The sequence below is a fragment of the Topomyia yanbarensis genome, chromosome 2, assembly GCF_030247195.1.
Source record: "Topomyia yanbarensis strain Yona2022 chromosome 2, ASM3024719v1, whole genome shotgun sequence".
NCBI lineage: Eukaryota > Metazoa > Arthropoda > Insecta > Diptera > Culicidae > Topomyia > Topomyia yanbarensis.
The window spans coordinates 162618783-162642519 of record NC_080671.1 but is presented as its reverse complement, the minus strand read 5'-3'; the positions used below and the strand labels follow the sequence as shown (position 1 = coordinate 162642519).

The following is a 23737-nucleotide window of genomic DNA, read 5'->3' as shown; positions in this document are numbered from 1 at the left end:
CTTTGTCTGAACTTGTCCGAGCGGACAGTTCGAGGTCATGACCGATATATTCTAGCTCAAAACATAGACGACGCTGCTGGTTTTGCGCGAATTCTCGAATAATATTAAGTTCACTCCCGATTACGTCGTGTCTCGGTCGTCGTCGACTGCTGGCTGGCTGGGGCGACAGACAGACTCGTTTCCTTCCGTTCCGGTTTCTATGGTTTGTTTATTTGTTTTCATTATTTTCGTCACTGTGCGGCGCTTTTACTGTAGACTTCATACCGTAGTAATAAATCTATGATGACCGGAAGCGCGTTTTAGGATCCTGTAGCATAACTATATAGTGTAGTAAACTAGTTGATCTACTTAATAGTGTATCACTAAATTAAAGAGATCAGATGATTTGAGCTATAATGTGGGACGTGAATTCCATTGTATAAATCTGAAAGTATTTTATCGGGAAAATAACAAACTTGGTTTTTGTTGTTAGATGCGTAACAAAACGAACCTATACAAATGCTGAGTATGTTTTTTACGGATTAACACGCAATTTTGGGATTTTAAGGTCTAAACATTGCTGACAACTAAAAGTACTCGTTCAGTGAATTCTTCTAAAGTTAAACCCACCTATCCACAATTTGGGTGTATTTTCCGTTCGCAATTGTATTTTTCTTGACGTCTCAATTAAATCCCTTGAGTTAAAAAAATTTGGTTGGAACTATTTATTTATTTGTTGTATCGTCATCAACATACCCCCTTTGGCCCCAATGGTTTTGCTTGAATTAATTATGTTTAACACTAGAGCGTTCCAGTGGGGTACAAATTTACCCCACGCTATCTTTGGAGTCGTGAAAAGACGAGAATTCGGAATTTACCGACCTGGGACCCTAACGAATTCTATTTTGAGTTCATAGAAGAGCTTGAGCTTGTGCGACCCACCCCTGGGCTGCTACTCCGTTATCGATCTGGACTAGCTGAAGTTTCATAGGGGGAATCAGTAGATAATAATGCTTGGGAGTAGCGAAAACATCTTTCAATGTGCAACTACTGGTAATCCTAAAGTGTTTATTGATCAATTCCGGCGCTGGCCAGGCGCGAACGTAGATCGCGGAAGGAAAAGGAAAGAATAGTTAGTCCGCTACTTGCTTTTGCCAGAGGCCGTATATACTACTGCGCACTCCACAAGTATCACGGGAGAAGGATATTTAGTTAGTAAGTATAGAAGTTGGATTCTAGTTCTTCTTTACCGACGCCAGAGAGGTGACTCTACTATCTGGACTAGATATCGATCCATCAACTCATGGACCGGGGACCAACGGCTTCTTTTCCCTGCCGAAGGAATACGTGACCACAGATTTTCTCACCTCAGAACAATCTCAGCGACCTCGGCTGGAATTGAGCCCAGGACAACTGGAATGAGTGGCGGTCACGCTTACCACTCAACCACCGGCGCCATCTCAATTTTGAATTCATAGCAAGAGTAGAAAAAGGTGGTAGAGCCAGTTTGCTTTTGGCCTTTGTGTAAGCAGGAGCCAAGTTGGCGTGAGGTACATTTGTACCCCATTGTACGGTTGCCGTAAGTGTTTTGTTCTTTCAGTGGAAATGTTGCTCAAGTCAATTTATGTACCATTGTTTCAATTAATTCCGTACTTTCACCTACGCGGGATTCGGTTTAAGCAAACTTCTGCCAACGAAGGTCCAATTCGTTGGGCATTTGGCCTAATCCTTCACTGGGTTGAAAATATTACACCCGATTTGGATGCTTTTGAAACATTTCGTGCAGTTAGATTTCTACGGAATATTCGCTTAAACCGCATTACGGCTAACGTTAGGGCATACCTCACTTAAAATATATCCGATCGTATTGTTAAATGTACCTTACTGGGTTTATATATGCATATATGCATAATTGTCGCATGTTTCTTAAGAAGGTCTCATTTACCGCCGAAACCGACACCGAATATGTGAGAACTTGCGCGAAGAAGTAGAAAACTACGAGTTACGAGAACATTGAACTGGACCAGGGCATCAGTTATGGTATTTGCAACTTTGTCACTATCATTAGCTTCCAAAGTGAATGCTTATCTTGCAAGTCCTGCAGCGGAGAGGAGCAGGATAAGCCTTAAAACTCATGGTGAAGTGCCAGTGCAACACACGGTATGTGAGTTCGAGTCCCACTATCGGCAGTTCGTATGAAGAAAACCGCCATACTTTGCACATACTTTCACCTACACAGCTGTTTTCGCAATTAAACAACAAAGAAAATGATATATTATTAATTTGTTTTATTTACATTTTTACCTGCGAAAATTGCGATCAAACGCGTGGGGTACGTTTGTACCCCAGTGTAACGTTCTAAGGTAGAAAAAGTAAGTGTAACGTTCTAGATATAAGAATTGACAGTATTTTAACTTTTATCGAATTCTTCCTCAAGTGGAAGTCAAAGACCGTCACCACACTGAACGCTGAAGTCCGGTAACAGCGCTTAGGCGACTATAGTTTACAGAAGTTTGGCTCTCATGCCAAAAGACAAGGTTCGTTTCCCTATACTCGTCAGCGACTCAGAGCTTCTGTGCTTGATTAACCGAGACATAACTTGTTACCAGCCAGTTGCTTTAGGCGTTTACATATGTTGTGTGAACACTGTGAAGAAACTCGGCAATGGTTTTATCCCGTATTTGTCGAAAATTATTCATATCGACGGTGAAAGAGAGACGGGGTCCTGGTAATTTGAAATATACGTCATTAACCCATTCATGCCCATGTTGTTTGTGAACAACAACGTTTTTAAACAGCTATAACCTTTGAATGAGGCAAGATTTGCTCGCTAAAACAAATAAGGCTAATTCATTTGAGTATTCACAGTTACAAGGATTAGCTCTAAAACTGAAATTATTGCAATTAGTCTGATTGGATTCCGATGGAGCAGTGCTGCCAGGGACAGTTTACGTTGACGACGGAAAATGATTTTTTCATGTATCTTTGTTATGGTGCAATATTTTTGAAAATTGATAAAACTTATCAATTTAGACTGTTTTTGGCTATGTTTTCCACGCAATTGGACTATTCTAGGTATTCTAGAAGAATTGTATTGAGCACTGGAAGGCAAAAATTGAGGTGCTTCTAGCACTGCAAGGGAAGCACCTATCTTTATAAAAAAAAGCCTTTTGGTGTTTTTTGATCTCTACGTTTTCAAGGAAAAATAGTTTTGAAACCCTACTTGCACTAGAAAAAAGTTGGGCATGAAAGGCTTAAAGTAGAGGAGGAATATTACTGGACCGAGGTGGCTTCCTTGTGGGATGCCGGATGTAGCGAAGAATGGTGCAGATAGACAGTCTTCCCTATTTCCTATAAACCTTGGGGATCGACTACTGATTCACCACCATGTGCTGTTTGGCCTCATGCAAAACTGACTCAGACAAGACTTCAAAAAAGTTTAATCACTTCTCCCAAGGAAGTTGGATTGAGTATCCAGAACCGATGGAGGTTCTTGAAGGACCTATAAAATATTCAAAACACGATTGTATGTTTTCACCACTATGAAAACCTCTTCACAACATTCCCATTAATCATACCAATACATTGTTTGCATTTTGAAATCACTGTGTTGAGTAGATTCAACGTTGAAAGTTGAGCATTTGAGGAAAACGAGAAAAAACTATTTTGTGCATGGCATGCTTTTTTAAAATTTTTAGGGGGAAATGAAAAAATATTTTTAAGTTGCTAGCTTGTAGTACTCCTCTGTAGCTATTATTTTGTGAACGATGCGGAATTATTAGCAAAAAAACTTGACTCATAACATGGCCATGTTCGACATTTTTAGGGTTAAATCGTGTTAATGTAAATCGCAGTGGCGTAGTAGCGGGGGGGGGGGGTTTGGGGACGAAACCCCCCCCGAAATATTTTGGTGAAATTTGAGAAAATTGAATATGTTGAACAAAAAAATGCCTAATATTTTAAATGAAATTCTCAAAGTTTCATTTGCAAAAGTTATCTTGTGAAAATATTTCCTTGTAGTGAAAATTGGCTGCAGACTCGATACTTTCCTTTCGGCACGTTGTGGAGGCTAGCTCAACCGCCGAGGACTATAACGAGTAGATCGCGGCGAAGCGAGGATCTAGGAGCTTAATGGTTCACGAAACGGATATCGGTACCGAGAGAAATTTCGCCACATTCTGTAGTCCTTGACTGACGGCGAACATGGACTGGAGAGTGTGAGAGAAGTATCCCCATAGAGACCCCCAGGCGATTCGCTACCGCATCGGCCAATGGAACCCTGCTGCAGCACGAAGAAAGACGGGCGGCAAGCTAAAGTGGAAGACGAACGCCTTTAACGAAAACCTCTTTGTTGAGTTACTTCGGCGAACAACGGAATCAAGTACGTTGATACGGCTGACGGCTAACAAGAAGGATTGCGACGGCTTGTGACGTTACAATGTCACGAAAACTAGGGCCATGCAGTAGACGGCGTGCAGCTTACTGATTAAATGAGTAACTCAGTACGCTACACGCTGCTTGTCTTAGAGCCAGAAGGCGGGCTCAGAGCGCAAGATCGGAGACTGAGATAGGAGCGCATCTAGAAGGTAGGGACTCTTTAAAACGGGAGATCAAGCTTAGCAAGCCAATTGCCATAAGTATCTGTGCTGAGAAATAAACGTCAATCCCTGGGGGACGCGTACTGAGTCGTCATGACGAAGACGAGGGTTCGTCGACACCAGTTGAAACATGCCCGGGTAAGCTAAAGATAATCGTTGAGGGTCTCTTCCCGAATCACGATACAAATACCTGGTCACCGACACCGTACGGCGAAGAAGAAGGAGGTAACACAGTCGAGTGGCAAGTGACTAACGACGAGCTCAAAGACACGTTGATGTGACTAAAATCAAAGAAAACCCCCGGTCCGGATGGAATACCAACCATGGCGGAAGTCACCGGGCCATTCAGCCTCGAATAGACCAATGCGCGTGGCATAAAAGAATGTGGCATCCTGAAGAGCTACTTCCAGAGTAGAGCACTGCTATACCAGACGAACAAAAGGGCAGAAGGCGATGCGAGTCGCAGCGGGCGTTACTCAGGGCTCCATTCTCTGTCCAACACTTTGGAATGGGATGCACTGATAATATAAATTCGTGAATATAATGAATCATGTAATGCACGAATTCATGCGTCGTTTTCTGCACCGAAGTATTTTCGTGCCTTGTAAATAGTAAGTTTCGTTCATTTTATGAATAAGAATGGCCGTATGGTGAACGAAAGCTTTCGTAAATTTTACACATTTAATGTATGTACACTGCACGAATGTTATCGTTGATAACGACATTATTTTTCGTGAATGAAATGAAATGTTTTTTTTATTATAATAAACGTTTGTGTATATTACGAACGATTTCGTTGGTCGCACGAAATTTTTTCGTTTATCTTAGAAGTTTTCGTATTTATTAGCCTCTTATTGTTCTTTTGGGATCGATGTTTGACAAAATCGTTTTTTTTTATTTAAAAAAATCGATGTTGCCAAATCGATTTTATTGTGGTACGAAGAAATGGCCGCTTGATGAACGAAAGTTTTCGTAAATTTTACTTATTTAGTTTTCATTGCACGAAAGTTATCGACATTATATTTCGTGAAAGAAACGAAATGTTTCGTTTATTTTAATAAACGTTTATGTATATTACAAACGATTTCGTTGGTCGCATTCGATCTTTTAGGATCGATGTTTGACAGCACCGATATTGCTCCGGCAGAGAAAAACTCAAAATTGTTCATACAAAATCAACGAGCAGTTCGCGACGGCTCAATCGATTCTGTACTGCTCCAGGTTCTGAATCAACTGGAAGCGAAAGAGGTTCAAGGAATCTTCCTGCAACCGGCGGACACGGATACGACTACTAAATAGTCAGACAACAACAATTATCTGACGAATATCAACAATGGCTCCATATTGCTCTTTTGACGTGGACTGTTTGATGAATGGTGCTCGTAAATATTATAAAGATATTCGTATATAACAGCGAACGACTCGTTTGCTGAATGAAGCTGTTTCATAATAAGCCAACGAAAGTCATTTCGTAGTTTTCACGAAAAACTCGTAATACAAAATAAAAGAGTTTCGATGGAACTACGAACGGTTCATCATATGTACGAAAAATTCGTATATTTTATGAAAGTTGTTTGTACGAAATTAATTCCTAGCGATTTACGAATATATTCTATTAGTGTGGGGTCTTAACACTGCGGCTGCCCAGGAAATTGAAACTCGTTGGTTTCGTGGACGATGTGTCAATAACGGTGAGACACTTGAAGAAATGGAGGTGTCGGTGACGGAGACAATAGATGCGATCGAGAGCTGGATGAACGGGTCAGGCTGCAAATAGCTCACTATAAGACGGATTTGTTGTTGGACAGCTACTGCAAAGCGGTTCAGCGGATACAGATCACCATCGAAGGGCATGTGAATGCATCGAAGCGTGCACTGAAGCAATTGGGAGTGATAATCGACGACTGATTGAGCTTAAACAACCACGTTGATTACACATGCGAAATGTCGGGTCTTTATCTAGTGTTTCGTCATCGATACTGCGATATGGGGCTCCTGCTTGGGGTGCGGCGCTAAAAACCAAGTGAAACCGCGAAAAGCTGAACAGGACTCTTCGACTGCTGGTCGTACGAGTTGCGATTGCGTACCGGAGGCAGTATGCCTTGACGCCGAGATGATTCCCATCTGCATTACCCTGACGGAGGATATCAAGTGCTACAATCGATGAAACGCCAGAAACGTGAGGAAGATGATGAGAATCGATTCGATGGTGACGTAGCAGCAGGAATGGGATAATACGGAGAAAGGAAAGTGGACCAACCGGCTCATCCAATCCTGTCGACGTGGGTCAATAGAAAGCACGGAGAGATAACCTTCCACCTGAAACAGCTCCTACCGAGCCACAGATGCTTAAGGAGTATCTTCATCGGTGTGGGTACGCAACGTCAACACTGTGCCGGGAGTGTGAGAACGTCGAGGAGACACCGGAGCGTCTTTGAATGTCCGAGGTTTGAAGTCTTTGAATGTCCGAGCAGAGTCTTTGAATGTCCGAGGTTTGAAGTGACGTGCAGGGAGCTACTTAAAACGGGAGGACCGGACATCAACCCGGATAATGTAGCCTACAGAATTACAAGCGACGTAGGGACGTGGAACGCAGTAAACAGAGATATGATGTAGATCAGTGCTTCTCAACCTGGGGTCCGCGGGCCCCTAGGGGGCCGCGAAGTCATTGCTGGGAGTCCGCGAAGAGAAATATATTTTCCGAGTGCATATTGAATTTCAAATCTTGTTTCCTAACAAATTGAAAATAACATATTGATAGCATACAAAATTTATGTTTATCTGTGGGGGTCCACAGCAACCCAGTGTGATATCTAAGGAGTCCGTGGTAAGAAAAAGGTTGAGAACCGCTGATGTAGATCGACACCGTCTTACAGCGGAATGGACATCGAACAACGGTTTCGGGAGAGCAATCACCGCCAGGAAACTCTCCGCAGGTATAAGCTAGATCCACCGCCGAGGACTAGTCGAATAGACTGCAACAGAGCAGCGAGTATGAGTCGTCGAAACGCCAGCGAACCGGACGTCACGCTCCATGCGGATTCGCCCGACCGACCACGGCACCCCACCGGTTGTTCCGATAGAAAAATAGCGAAAACCAAAGAAGAATCGATATTGGGAAAACTTTTTTCGCCAGGGAACTCTCCGTTAGCGTACGCTAGATTCACCGCTGGGGACTAGACTGAGTAGACAGCGACGAGACACCACTAGTCGCGGGTCATCGGCGCACCAGTGCATCAGATACCCTGCTTCACCAGAATCGCCGAACTGACCTCGGCATCTAGCTGATTAGCTCGATCTCGGGAGAACTTCTCTCGCCGGGGAATTCTCTGTCGGAGTAGGTCAGGTCCATCGTCGGGGACTAGACCGAGTTGTTCGCGAACAAGTCGAGGACTGAATGGACCATCAAGGAAGTAGTGCTAAATGGCCCAAGAAGAGAACTAAATGGCTTAAAGGAGTTGCGTTGCTAAATGGCACCGGTTACGGAGTCAAAGGGATCAAGAAGTTGTGGTACTGAAACCAAATAAGAATCGGTATCGGGAGAACTTCTTTCGTCTGGGACCTCTCCGTCAGCTTACAGTCAGATTCACCGCCGGGAACGAGACCGCGTGGACCGCGACGATACACCACCAGTCGCGCCGGGGATCCAGCAAACCGGATGCCCTACTCTACCGGAATCGCCGAACTGACCGCAGCACCTGGCTGGTTGGCTCGAACTTCTCTCGCCGGGGAACTTTTCGTCGGAGTAGGCTAGATCTAGCGTCGAAAACTAGACCGAGTAGTTCGCGAACCAGGCGGAAGCTCAACGAGGAAGTGGTACTGAATGGCACAAGGGAACTGAAGGGCTCAGTAAATTAGACAGTCTGAAGTTTGCCGCCCAGATTGTCCTCGTAGAGGAAGAGCATTTATTCTATACCAACAGCTAGCTTTCCTACCTTGACTACCCAAACCCGTTCCCTGAGTTGTTGGTTTTTGAACATTTTTTTCTCCTGCTCAGAATATTTTTGAACATTTTTTCAAAGATATAAAAAAATTTCATTTTCCCCCCCCCCCAAAAAAATTTTCTTACTACGCCACTGGTAAATCGGGTTAATCTTTCGTAAGCTGGCAATATATTTTTCGACTTTCTTATTATAAAAACAATCTACACTAGCTTTTTTAAGCAAAACAAAAGTCAGAGTTAAGTTTAATGCAACCTTCTCACTTTCTAGTAAGCTCGTAGGTAGGTAGGTCAAAATTCGTTGGAACAATTTAACAAGTTACATATTTGTTTTAAAGTCCTGCCGATATACATTTTTTTAAATTAGGGGATCTGTAAACATGGACCAAATTTAGCAATTACAACGGAAAAGGAATCAGTAATGCTTGGTGGCACTTATATTCAAAAGTTAAACCAAATTAATATGCATAGTTTAATCGAACCAACTCACTGAACGTACCTCTTATATTGATTGGATCTTTTCGCTGGAATCAGCCGAGAAATTCAAATCCCGTACAGTTTAGCGTGTCAATAAACCGAATCTGCGGGGCGAATCGTAGTCGTCGTGTGCCCCCTCAATATTTTTTTTTATTCCATCCATACAAATTCGTATATACCGGGTGCCTCTTTCTATATACGCCTAGTCGAAAACTGACAGATCGAGCCAAGTGCGGTGATGACAAGAATAGGTAACGGAACACGGGGGGGGGGAGAAGGAACCGGTAGTGTATATTGCGGTTGATCGTGCGGGGCGGCAAAAAGGAGTGGGAGACTGTTAAGTGTACCACACATAAACCATTTGTCTCGTGATCACTTTTATGAATGAATGAACCACGGACTCTGTTTACACTTTTCCCCCCGCCTTGTCGCGCTAACCACTGTGAAAATGTGGTCACAATTTTATTTGCACTCCGCAAGCTGGCGACCGATTTTTTTCCAGATTTTTTAACCGTGTCGACGATTAATCGGGTTGGTGCAATCTCCGCAGTATCCGCGTGCTAGTAATAAATGGGTGAATGTTGACCCGATGACGCGCCACGACGCAGTGGGATTCGGTTTAAGCAAACTTCTGCCAACGAAGGTCCAACTCGTTGGGCGTTTGGCCTAATCCTTCAGCGGGCCGCAAATATTGGACCCGTTTTGTTTGATTTTGAAACATTTCGTTGAGCAATATTTCTACGGAATATTTACAAGGGGGGGGATTGGGTTTGAGCGTGAAAAAACACTTTTTTGCGATTTTTTTTAAACCATTGCGTGAAGCGAATTGATCAAAACTTTTGTACATTATAGTGTATCATTACAATAACATGCTGTGATTTTTCTATGTAAAATATCGACGAGCTACTCGATGATGAAGCTTCTTGTAGAATACCTCTGAAAAAACTTGAATTGCGGTGTTACCTGCCATTCAAAAACTACTTAACCGATTTCTTTCAAACTTTGCATACACATTCTATGTAAAAAAATACCTAACTCCTACGTCGAGTTTTCGAGATAATTTTTTGATAAAGGGGGTGTTGAAGGCAGAATTTTTCGTGAAAAATAGAATTTATAGAATATTTAAAATGAGTAAAAAAAACCCTTAGGAAAACTTCAAAATGATATTAACTAGCGGGCACAGCACTTTTTAAGTTCCCTTTGTGGTCTCAAATGCCTGTGCAAAATTTGGTAGCGGTTGGTTGCTTCCCGGGTTTGAGCATTGCATTCAAAGTTTGTATGGGATTTTGTATTGGAAAATCAATTATTTTGCGTTTACGTAAATAAAGATACCTATTTCACTGTATATGAAAAACCAGCTCTATAAAACTATAGTTCCAACCTTGGTTAACAATTTTATCGAAGACCGTAACTAGCTACGAGTTTTCAAAAAATAATTATAACGATTTTAAAACTTATGGTAAAACCCAAATGCAGAAATTGATTGATTACAAATATGAATCATACTACAATCTTTGTTGTGGGAAATAACATTTACAATATTTAGGATTGACACCTACAAATTGATGTGTTGTTTTTGCTTGAGGCAAAAACTAACTCAGGTCTGGAAATCGCGTTGGGTTCTAACCTGAAGTATATTTCTGGTTCGCTAATATCACCTCTGTTTTGCGTGAACCTAACTCAATTTCATAAAAAAAACGCTTGTTTGAAGTAACTATCCTGGTTTCGTTACTAGATTCTCAAACGAAAATGTCAATAGAAACAATTCCGAGACTTCAAGGAATCTAAAAATATGCATTTTTTAAAATTCTGACTATGAACGGCTAAGAAATAGGATTTTAAAATATGTAAAATAAACCGTTGTACGATTTTAAATGAGATGACAGTAGAGCCCTTAAATAGTAGCACTCAAACTTTTTGATTCGGCGGTATAAACCAGCGTTGAAGGTGTTTTCCTTATGTTATGCTAAACTATCTAAACAGGGAACTGGGGAGTACACAAGCCACACCCCCTCTTCTTTTCATTTTCTGAATACGTTTATGTTATTCAGCAATTCATTCTGAAGCTGAACATTTCACTCAAAGGTAGCAAGTCTCTACGATGGCTATATTCTCATTTATTTAAGTTTAAAGTATCGGTGTCGTGGTGTACTGACAGTGTGGGAAGAAATAATGAATTTCTGCATTTGAATTGAACCATAAGTTTTAAAATCGTCATAACTATTTTTTGAAAACTCGTAGCTAGTTACCGTCTTCGACAAAGATGTAATAGGGATGTAAAAGTTGAAATAGGGATCTTTATTAACGTAAATGCAAAATAATTAATTTCCCCATATAAAATCCCATACCAACATTGAACGCAATGCGCAAACCCAGGAAGTCGTGGTTTGACTCAGCTTGGTTTCAGCGTTTCATCTCAATTTACGAACAAATTTGGATCCCCACCAGGTATCAAAACGTGACCACTACTGTGCTGTTCTTCAATGATGCTGCTTTTTTGATGAATGTTGGAAGAAAACTGGTTACCGCTGTTGATTTGAAGTTGTACATTTGTTGCCTGGAAGCGTAGCAATTCTGTTTAATTATTAGCACTGTATAGTCAATTTGACTACCAACTGGATGGACACAGGCTCAATAGAGTTGATCATGTTTGCGAACACGACGTTTTGATCCTAAATTAATCTTAAATCGACATCATTCAGTCTTAATTTCGAAATTAACACGACAACGAAGCTATATTTTGAAAATTGGTTCAATAGTTGTTTCGACCACTAGTTATTTACTAGAAAATGTCTATCTGATTTGGAGTTCTCATCGGGTCGTTTGGAATCTATGTGCGAAGAAAAGATTTGTTCGACTCGCGCTACGGGATCTTCACCGGCGAAGGCCTTTGGATCTATTTACCACCGTACCCTGATGTATATCATCTGAACGGTCCTGATTCATCGGAACGACGTTGGAAAATTTAACAAGCAGTAAATATCCTGTCACATTTTGGTTTTGCGCCTTGCAATGACTTCTACGCTTGACTATCTCGATTTAATCGTACGACGTTTGTATGCGAATTTTCTCCACAGTCGAGGATCTGTTCGATTTAACACATTGGCACAAAAAGCTCCATATATTCATTTGGATCGTGCTTTTACAAAATATAAAAATAAAAAATAACACTATGTTTCTTCCAATAGTTTAGTGAGTGACATGGTGAAAAAACTGCATTGAAGCAAAACCATTGTGCACGTATAAAGTCGAAAAGGCCCCGAAGATCGTTGAATGGCAGGTTACGGTGGGTAAATATCGTTTGTGGAAGTTGTACGATCGTCTGTCACAAAACCACATTGTCTCTTCATGAATGAAGAGACTTATGTGAAGGCAGATTACCAACAGCTTCCTCAGCTCCTTTTCTTCACTGCAAAATCTCCAAGTTTGCCAAAATATACATGGTTTGGCAAGCAATTTACTCATGTAGAAAGCAGAGCACCCCGTAAATGACAACCGGATCGGTCAATTGGTATAGGTATACTCGAGAGAATGCTTCTAAAAGCGTCTACACTCCCTTCTGAGGGAGATCACGATTGAATATTGCTGCATCACTTCTTTCAAAATCTTAAAATAATTATCGGATTATCTTTAAATAAGAATTAAATGAGAACGTTTCCCAATTAATTCCTACAGGTGGTATTTATTGAATTGAACATATACGTATCTTATCAACTTCTTTCCGATCTGTTTACATTATCTTTGATATGAAAAAAGACAAGAACGAGTTCAATATGTATAATTTTGAACGTGAGTAGGAGTCTTCCCATCAGCTGTGTCTTTTTCGGGAGATATCATTTATGCACAGGCCTAGAGCCCGGCGCAAAGCGAAAACCTAAAGAATACGAAGACTGCAACAGAAATTACGGGAGATAGGGTTACTGCCCCCTAATTCATCTTAGCTCCTCTATTCATCCCACCCATTTGAACACATTAGTTAGAGCAGTATCTGCTATCTCTATTCAACGCATTAGCTCAAATGGTTGGATGAATAAGGGTACGTTCTACTCGACTTTTCGCTTCGCTCAAACGCGAGCATTTTACATTTTCCAAGTAAAAATTTTAACTGTATTGCTTCTTAGGAACGAAGCAAAGATACCTATTTAAGCGCAATCCAGCCACTCTAAGTCGAGTTATCAACGAAATAGTGTGACATTCTGACTAATGAGATGAATAAGGGCTCGTCTACCCTATAAAGACGAAAAACAAGTGAGGGGATAGAAAAATGAAAATGTAGTCGACTGATGGATGGCTGGATGCTACCGATTTTCATAACAACTGGTACTAGTAATTCAAATATAATGATATGCACCGTTATCAACAATCCCCCAACCAAGTCACAACTCCTAAAAGTTGTCTCCTTAGTATACTGGTATTGATATACAGTCTCCTGGATAGATGCTCCGTCCGTCGCCTTCAAACACCTAGCATCAACTGATTGCTCATCCAGTTTGTGTCATTGGAATGATATATAAATTTGGTTGTATTCACATGTTAAAATGCTCTTTTTATAAATCTCAAATCATTCTACAGGGACTACAACGTCATTACTTTCCAGTTGGATTGTCTTATAAACACTTAACTTCACATTCACCGCGGCATACTCGCTGACAATACTGCTGGCCTTGTCAAATACCAACACTAAGTGAATACACTAACATGAAAATAGTTGTAAAATAAGTATACCATTTTCAAGTACATACTAAATTATTGTTCGCAAGTCGAACTGAAATTGCAAGCCCAAACATACACCATAGGGGCCCCTAATTCAGACTCCGCCAAGGGCACCAGTTGACCACGAGACGGCCCTGGAAGCAGGCACTTCGGAATCATCCTAAGGAAGTAGATTCGGAAGCAAAATTGAGTAAAAAATGGATTTATACTCAAAAGCAAGTTGCCCCAAAGTTGTACAAGATATGGCTTTCCATAAATTCCATAAATTCGGTAAATAGAACATGGATATGGATATGACATTTGGATATGGCTATGAAATTCCATAAATAGAACACGGAAAGAGTTTAATAATGTTTTATTTTATTATGTGAAAGTTTAAAAACGATCAGTAGAATGGGTGAATTTTAATGAACTTTTTTGTGATGCAGTTTGATTCCGTACACCCTGTAAATGGATCCATTAACAACATTCTGAGAAAATGCCTAGACTGCATTTAATTTGACGAACTAATTCGCAATCATGACAACAAAATCACGATCAACGTGCAATGAATCATGAATCTGTTCACGGCGTTTAGTCGAACCGCAAACAATGATTTTAAATCTATGAATAAAATCACGATTCTACATTTGCTTTATAAATAATATTCATAAAGTTATGATGAAATCTACCAACAGAAAAACGTTATGGACATAACGAAAACAGCACCTAAAATTCACAAAAAGCAACTATCTCGATACATAAAAGTTTTATGAATGGGTTACGGATGAAAACAAGTGATTTTTGTTCTCGGTGAATTCATTGCTCTTCATTATGTCTCTTTTGAGCATGAGCGGAATTGCACAGACAATCAACGAATAGGGCCTGAGAGTAGCTATCTATTTTAAATGTGCACGTTCAGAGAGGTCTACCCGAATAGAAATGTACAGTAATGAAACCATGATTTTTACTGTGATAGTACAGTAATTTTACAATAATTTACAGTAAGTTTTATGCTACAATACAAAAACAATAAACTTTAGCGTTTTTACAGTAAATTTCAATGAAAAATAGACTTTTACAGTAAAAAGGGGGGTAGTTATGTATCTTAACCTTAAAAAAATCAGTTTTTCTCCATACATTTTTTTTCTCGAAAACAGTAAAATTTAATGTGAATTTATTGTATCAGTTTTTCGCTGAACAATAAAATTTACTGTTACATGAAATTTTATTGTAAATTTACTGTGACAACTTTGAATCGAACAATGTTGAAACAGTAATAACTATAATATTTATTGTTTTATGATTGTTTGTAGGGTAAATGCTATTGTAAAATTCTATCCGGGTATACTTCGCAATAATAATAACAGTGCGGGCCACGTCCTTACAGTCATTGGGGAAGGAAAGAAATGTTGGTGTAACGAATGTTGTTATCAACCCTCCCGCAAATTGACGTTTAGCCTAAGTTGCATGAAACCACCGTGTTTCGAATGATGTCGCCACCATAGAATGCCGTCCGCAAATTGCGATACTGTAAATTTGTATGCGAGAAAATAATTCCGTGGCGTCTTTTACGAACATGTTTTCTTTATTTACATTCGGAAGCGGTAATCAAGATGATCATTTCAAAACAGCGTAATAATTTAATGTAAATACAAACAAGTTAATTCGTCATTTTAGAGTTTCATAAAAGGATTACAAATTGTGCCGAATGTAAAATGTAAAATGCATGATTTGATTTGAGTGCACTTCTAGTGTGAACTTTTTCTACTCCCGTCGCCCTTGAAATGTCTTTCGCATATGACAATTCTCGAAAGTTTGTCGTTAATGTTAAATACATTTAGTTTTGTGATTATCATTTTTCACTTCGTATTTAACAAAGGCAGGATTGACTTCGATTGATTATTTCTGACAGCATGCGCCATTTACGGTGTAGAGGTTTCCACAAAATTCAGAAGTGATAACAGCTCATTTTCTATCGGAGAGGGAGAAAAACAGTCCAGTATCATTGTGTGTGTTGTTTACATTGCAATGCAAATATTACTACCTAATATCTTAAAACTAAATGAATATGCTCACTAACTAGCATAAGCGCCGCTTGTTTGTATGCCGATGATTCCAAAAAATCATGAATCATTTAAAAATAATGCATCGGAATAAAGATGCATTATTTTTATAATAAAACAACACCAAACCCAAAAAGTCTTCAAAAATGAATTATCGGAAGTAAAAAATATGAACAAGAAAATTTTCACTGTAAACAAGTTTAGGCTTTTTTTTTAGAAATTGCTCTTGAATAAAGATTGATCCGCCATTTTAGACCCACAGACCCAAAAAAGTGGTTTCAACGATTTGTATAGGAGCTGTCAAGTTGTTCCCCCTCAGGTTGTTATGGAGTACGTGGATTCATCTTGATATGGTCGGTGTTAAGTCAGACCGGACAAAGTCGCAAAATATCAAAAAATGAGATAATGATATCACTGGATAAAGAATTTTGTCAGCTACATTTGACTGTTGCCAGATTTGATATATGTAACAATAAACACGAATTATGCCAAACATTAATTTCTAATCATAATGTAAAGGATGCTGCGATTCAAACTTTATACTCGTTTTTCTCGAAATTAATATGTTGTCATTTAGTCCTTAACTTAGACTTAACACCGACCTTATGTGATACGATCCATTCAACTCTCAGAAATGTTATCATGTGTTTATTGACCAGTCAGCTGCCGAGAATTGATGATAGACTTATCGTTTGTTGAATTAATTTGGAAATGCTCGGTTTGTGAAAAAAGTAACTTTGCTCCGGAAAACTGACAGTTGGGAATGTCGCATATGTTTAATTGAATCGAACGGAACGTGAACGATTTTGTTATTTATTTGTTTCTTTATTCCGGAAAAACACGACATTCCATAAATATTACAATATAATAAAAAGCGATTACCTTTAATGTCTCAAGACCTTTGTCGAAATAGATATGCTGCTGTTTAATTGAAATTTTCGTAATACAAGTATTATTTATGTTACTATGTTTTAATTGCCGCAAGGTTCTACTGTATCGATTTTGTTGGCTTTTTTTGGGCAAATTTGAGACTAAGAGAAACGAAAGCAATGAAATTGAAAGACGGATACGTATTCTAGAGCGAATCAGTAATAAACTTAGATCGGAAAACTAGGACTAGGCAGGCTCATATGGACATGATAGAAAGGAAATGTGAAGAATTCTTTGCCTTCTGCTAAGTAGGAGTTGGGCGTTGCACCAAAGTCTACCGCATGGTCTATGGTAGAACATAACTCATCATCATGTTTTAGCGCCGACGCCGGCCTAGTCCTAGTTTTCCATTCTAAGTTTATAACTGATTCGCTCTAGAATACCTATCCGTCTTTCAATTTCATTGCTTTCATTTCTTTTAGTCTCAAATTTGCCGAAAATAGCCAACAAAATCGATACAAGTATTATTTATCGTATATTAATTTTGGTATTAATAAAGGAAATGAAATGACAATTATGTATTGGTTCATTTCTCCGCGAATGAAAGAATAACATGCTGATTCTTATGTTATCATTATTTGCGCGCGTTGGTATATTAACTGAAGTGCATTTTAATCGGTATAAAACTACTGAAATACCTGAAACGACGAACTTTGTATGTCGAATATACATTTGATGACATGCGCGCAGTTTTTATGCTAATTTCTAAAATATGATTGGAGACAATAATAACGAAAAAAGACGTGTGCGCAGACAATGCAGTAGAGGCATGAAACAAAGAAGAAACTCCTGGTTTTATTGCCTCTTACGTTAATAATCCAGCTATAATATTTTTTACTCATGAAAAATATGGTTAACATTCAAGGAGACCAATAAATATAATTGATTGATGATTTAAAGGACCAAAGGTAAACCAATGAATGTTTTATTATCATATTAGTATTCTTCGTGCTAAAATGACTGGCTCAAATTAGTAGCTGTTTTTCGATTCAATTCGCGCATCGTCAATTCTCAACCCTCATACATGATTCATCCGTCATCATTTCACTCAGACAAGACCATGCGTATTTTCCACAAACGCATTAAATGCCTAGTGGATTAATTCCCTAGTTGGTCAAATAAACACTAAACAAGCAAAGAAATTAGTTTGCTCAGTCCAAATAAATGTCAATTCGATTAGCGTCACCCGGCGAATACGTGTTCCCTACAATGCCATCGAATCAAAGAGCATTTAATCCTACATACGAATTAATATGTGTAATTTGGAATATAATAAAATGTAGACTACATAGTTATTTGCTATAAAATAGGATAGAAAAAATAGTTGCATAACCAAAATGGTTCATTTTCAAAGATAGCACGGTTAATAAATCACCTTGTAAAAATAGATGATAAGGATCGCGGACAAAAATAGCTGACCACCGCTATTGTTCTTTATTAGGTATCTTTTAATAAAAAAAATCGGATGACGACTTCTTTTACGCGTTCTCAAATGCAGTGAAAGTGCATCGAAGAAGGACATCTAGAGTAAGATGGACACCCTTAGAGTTTTCGTAAAAAGCATGTTTTTAAAATAATTTGCCCAACACAGTTTAGTAACTAGCAATACACAAACCCTTCTGAAGGACACATCACCTATCTGTAATAGCTAGCAACGGTCAAAAATATCAACAAAAAACAGTACAAAAGTACATAGCAAAAGTAGCATAGTACAAAAGTGGATAAACACGCTCGTAGATCTAATGTTTTATCCGAGAGTTAAAAATTAATGGAGCTCTTCGTGCAATAATCAGAGACGAATGAAAATGTGCATTGAATGAATGGGTCACCGAATATTGAAAATGAACGCGCTGAATATGATCAATTTTCACTCGATGAATTTTATGATGTGTAGCTCTGGTACTTCTATATTCCTCGCTAACCGGCTGAAAAACGATGGAACATCTACAACCACTAACTATCAGTTAACTTAAAAAGTGTTCATTGCGAGTAAGCTAAATACTCCATTGTTGGAGACGATTTTTCAGCATTAACTTATGGAAATTGTAAACATTATCGTAAGCTGCTGCAAGCGATATCAATCAATAGGACATTCAAATTTCAGGTTCCTACAAAAAGTTGTATATTAACAATATTTTCAATCAAAACGACTATGAGAAGCTAGGTTACAAATTTATTGAAATTAATACCAAACTTTTTTAAAAGCCATGTTTATGTTTTGATTGACCCCTAAGGGATTTTCTTGAAGAAACAATATCAAAAGTAAACGGAATTTCTAGTACTAGGAATAATTTCTACTTATGTTTAATGAACACTAATAGAACAATGATTCTATTGTGATGAAAATACTAATAATACCTTATAACGCGCGGAAAAGGTTCCTTCACCCTTACCCGTCGGTAACCTATTAAACACAATAAACTCACTACCAATATATTTAAATATTTTGAAATACAATAAAATCGATTCTTACCTTATCGTATTGTCTGATCCAATAAACCGAAACTGAGGTAAACTGTTTCCACTAATTATAGTGATTAAAAGCCTTCGAACTAAACTTTCAAATCCTGCTCACTGTGTAAACAAGAACTATTGAGGACAATGCAATATTGCAGATTTTACTAAATACCAGCAAAATATGTTTCATATATGCACCACAAAAAACACCGACGGTTCGCAAATGAAGATATTCTGCAACAGTCTTCGATTACAAAGTCGATCGTATTTTCCGAAATCGTTTTTTTTTGCTTCACCTCGTCTCAGCGTCTTTTTCGTTCGGAAAATGATTGAAGTTTCAATTTGATTTATTTATGTTTTTCAATAAATAACAAATTAACACTGGTCATGGATTAACAATTTCACGTTCCCCGCGCGTGACTGCCTTCGTATAGTTGTTATTGTTGTTTTTATTATTCTTCTTCCGGGCTCGATAGGATTTCAATTTGGCGCGTTTGCGTTTCTTTTCATCTGTTTCCCGAATCTAACCATCACACCGGCACGAGTTTCCCAACGCACATTTGAGTTTCCACTAGAACGTCGGCGCTGTTATCGATGGGTCAGCGCATATACCGCGGTAGAATAAACTGACTGCGATTTCGGCCCTGCTTGAAATTGGAAGTTAATAAGCAAAATATTTTTTTGCACTGTCCATTAAAACGATCCACACTAGGGCCCGCTTTTCCAGCGAGAGGAAAACGAGCGACGGGCGCAGGTTCGTTTCATCCCGGTCGGCCGCATGGGGTTTTATTTATTTTGGTTCAATTACCACTCTTCCTTTCAACTAGCGGCGTACGCATATGAATGTACCGCCGGCGGCGCCTCGAAACGGCCGTTTTACCGTAGACACAATTTCCCGTATGATTGGTTTTTCACACAGCACATCACCCATCAATGGGGAGGGAATAAAGTACACATCCGATGTAGCGAAACTTTGATCATCGACAAATTCGGCCAAAATCAGAAACGCACTCCAAGTATCAGCTCCAAAAGACAACACCAATAGCAGCTCAACGAGCACAGAACCCGAGAACGGTGCTTGCGGTTCCAACGTCGGAACACAAATGATCCGAAGGAGCCAGCGGTGATTCTGTTTTTCCATGCTTTGATTCACACTCTTGCTGCCGTTCGCCTCTTTGGTACACATGCACACATACAACCCGGTCGCACATTCTCACAAATGCGATGATCTTGTGGATGATGGAATCCTTTCGCTATCTTATACGTTACGACGTCTGCGAGGGCGGTGAGCCGACTCTAAACGCTGGGTGAGCTGATCGTAGTTCCGCGCTGCATCGAGTAGCCGGCTCACGTTCATTCTTCTCACCATTTCTATCTCTCCCTTCGCATATTGCGTTCCCTTTAGCTCACAGCTGCCACGTGTGATCAGCATCCTTTAGTGTCTCGCGTGGTGTTTATGCTGGAACATAAACACTTGCTGTGCGCATATATTCCATCGGTGGTTTGCATCTTTGCACTGCCTCCATGGAGCGAAGAGGGCATGGTTAATAAGAGACCGGGAACGCAATACTACCGGGCTATTGTTCGAAACATTTTCCGCGAATTCCAATTCATTGAGTAGTGATGGTTGGCAAATAAGAATGATTTTAGAAAGACGCAATTGAAATAAAATCCTCATTTAATCATTCTAATGTGAGATGGTACCTTCTTATATCACAATTTATTAATATTCTTGATAATGTCAAATAAAATTGTTTTCAAAGTTTATGCTTGCCAGAAAAAATTACGAAGGTGTAAATGAACCAATACTTCAGCCATAAGAGGTAATTTTTATCTCTATTGCTTGCTTAACTTGATTATTAAGGATTAACACTTCAAGCATCAAGCAGTGGCGTAGTAGTGGGTTGGTGACAAACCCCCCGCCCCCGAAATATTATGAAGTATTTTGAAAAAATTTAAAAAAATCAACAAAAATATGTCTAATATTTTAAACAGAATTCTCTAAGTATCATTTGCAAAAGTTATCTTGTGAGAATATTATGACTACAACGAGTTGATCGTGGCGAAGTGGGGAGCTAAATGGCTCCTGGTATCGTGACAAAACTGGGAGCTTCTTGGTTCACGAAACGGACATCAGTACCGAGAGAAAATCCGCCACATTCTGCAGACCTTGACTGACGGAGAACATTGACTGAAGTGTGTGTTAGAAGTATCCGCTAGCTACCGCAAAAGTGGAAAACAAAAGCCTTTAACAAAAACCTTTGAGTCACTTCGGCGAACAGCGGAATCAAGTACGTTGATGCGGCTTATTTAACAAGAAGGATTGTAGCGGCTGCAGTAGGGTGTCCCAAAATGACATCATGTTAAAAAGTCATTGGCCTCACTTCTTAAATGAAAGGTTAGGGTATTAGAAGCACTTTCTTCTTCGGAGTGAATTTGCTAAAACGCTTCCTACTGGTGGCGAATTTTAATCTTTTGAAAAATGGGCCGATTTTTGATAAAATTTCAAATTTATGCCTGTTGAAGTGGTCCTGCACTGTAATAGATTTTTTTTCAGCAATTTTTATTATTCTGGAGATCCAAATTAAGAAGTTTGGTTAGTTAGTTTGCACAAATTTTGAATTATAAGAGCGGAAGAACCACTAAAACTTAGTAAAAGGTGAAATTTTTGGTGTTTTTCAGTATTTTTTCTTCAAAACTGGGTATCTACAAAATTTTAAAAGTATAGAAAACACTTTATATAGTTGAGCTGAATAAAGGGGCGTAATTTTGCTGAAGAAAATGTGTAGCTACGGCTAATGGGGTATGAGTTATTTAAGTTTTTGTTAGATAATCTTTGACATTTTTAGTAATTCATAAAAAATAATGCTGTTCCAAAAAGTACAGTTCAAATGTGCTTTGACCACACATTGTTTTTCGGAAAATAGAAGGAAAATGATGAAAAATGAACTTTTCTGTACGTCTTTTGTATGGCAGGGCGAGGTTTAATGAGCATCTTATGATTTTTTTGTAACTTAAATTATAAAAATAATGATAACTTTGCTAATGATGCCAAGTCTCTAATTATTCTTTGAAAAGTTAATTCTCCATAATTACTTCTAGGAGGAATCTTCAACAAAATAATTGTGTCGAAAGATGCGGTGTATTCTGTTGTAAAACTTTTTCGAGGATATTTGCCCCAAATTTGACTATTTTGGAATTATGTGATCTAAACAGTAAATATCAGTTTTTCAACACTCACCTCACTCTTCTGCATTTTTCTCTACTTTAAAGTTGCTAACAGGGAAATATAACCGTATATATAAAATGTGAATACGCCAATCAATTAAGCCTTCAAATATACGCCATAACTTGCCATTAACTCGACATATTTGGTTTGATTTTAGCAGTGTTCAAAACCGCTAGGGTGCTATTAGCACAAAATATTTTTTTAAAAAACCTCAATCTCAAATGCTCATAAAAACCGATTGTGATGTACTAGAGATAAGCGAAAAACGCCATTTTTCATCATTTTTATTATATTTTCCGAAAAATAATATGCGGACTAAGCACACTTAAATTGTTTTATTTTGTAGAACAGTGTTATTTTTGATGAATATCATAAAATGTCAAAAGGTTAAATAACTCATACCCCATTGGCCGTAGCTATACACTTTCTTCAGCAAAATTACGCCCCTTTATTCGGCTCAACTATATAAAGTGTTTTCTATACTTTTAAAATTTTGTAGATACCCAGTTTTGAAGAAAAAATACTGAAAAACGCCCAAAATTTCACTTTTTACTAAGTTTTAATGGTTCTGCCGCTCTTGTAATTCAAAATTTGTGCAAACTAACTAACCAAACTTCTCCATTTGGATCTCCAGAATAATAAAAAATGCTGAAAAAAATCTATGACAGTGCAGGACCACTTCAACAGGAATAAATTTAAACTTTTATCAAAATTCGGCCCATTTTTCAAAAGATTAAAATTCGCCACCAGTAGGGAGCATTTTAGCAAATTCACTCCGAAGAAGAAAGTGCTCCTAATACCCTAACCTTTCATTTAAGAAGTGAGCCCGATGACTTTTTTAACATGATGTCATTTTGGGATATCCTAGGCTGCATTCATGCAGTAGACTGCGTGCAGCTTTTTGGTTAAATGAGTACCGTAAACCGGGGTGACATTGATCACTTTTCGAAGTAATCATTACATATTTTTAGACGCAACGATTTTTTTTCTAGTTTAATATTTTTAAACCATGTACTGATGTATGGAGAACAAGATTGGATGGTTTTAACTAAAATTGTCCGTTTTCAGCTATTTTTTCAAAAATGATTTCATGTTGAAGTCCGTTTTCGTGTTCCGGGGTGACTTTGATAACCTGCATGTTCACCCACCTTAAGTTATTAATGTCAATGCTTTTCATTCAAATGTTTGTTTAAACTAATTCTGGAAAGATGCTCATTGTTAAATAGATGTTATTTAGTATTATACAAACTATTTCAATGTACTGTAAAATTCGAGTAACCAAAATTCGTATAATTTGTGTCCAACTAGAATTGAAGATTCTGAAAACTTTTAAAGCTGCTAAAATTGTTTTGTTTCAGTGTTTTATCAA

At 38.6% G+C, this 23737-nt stretch overlaps 2 protein-coding genes across 2 annotated transcripts in view; one reads left to right on the top strand and one right to left on the bottom strand.

Annotated features, from left to right (window-relative positions):
• LOC131681952 (uncharacterized) overlaps positions 1 to 20224 on the bottom strand; it is a 133006-nt gene extending 112782 nt beyond the window's left edge. Inside the window, exon 1 of the mRNA XM_058963066.1 lies at positions 19156 to 20224. The gene's annotated coding sequence lies outside the window, so the exon portion shown is untranslated. The remainder of the gene's footprint in view (positions 1 to 19155) is intronic.
• Positions 1 to 23737, top strand: part of LOC131681951 (nuclear receptor-binding protein homolog) — a 211927-nt gene that overhangs the window by 33155 nt on the left and 155035 nt on the right. The window lies entirely within an intron of this gene.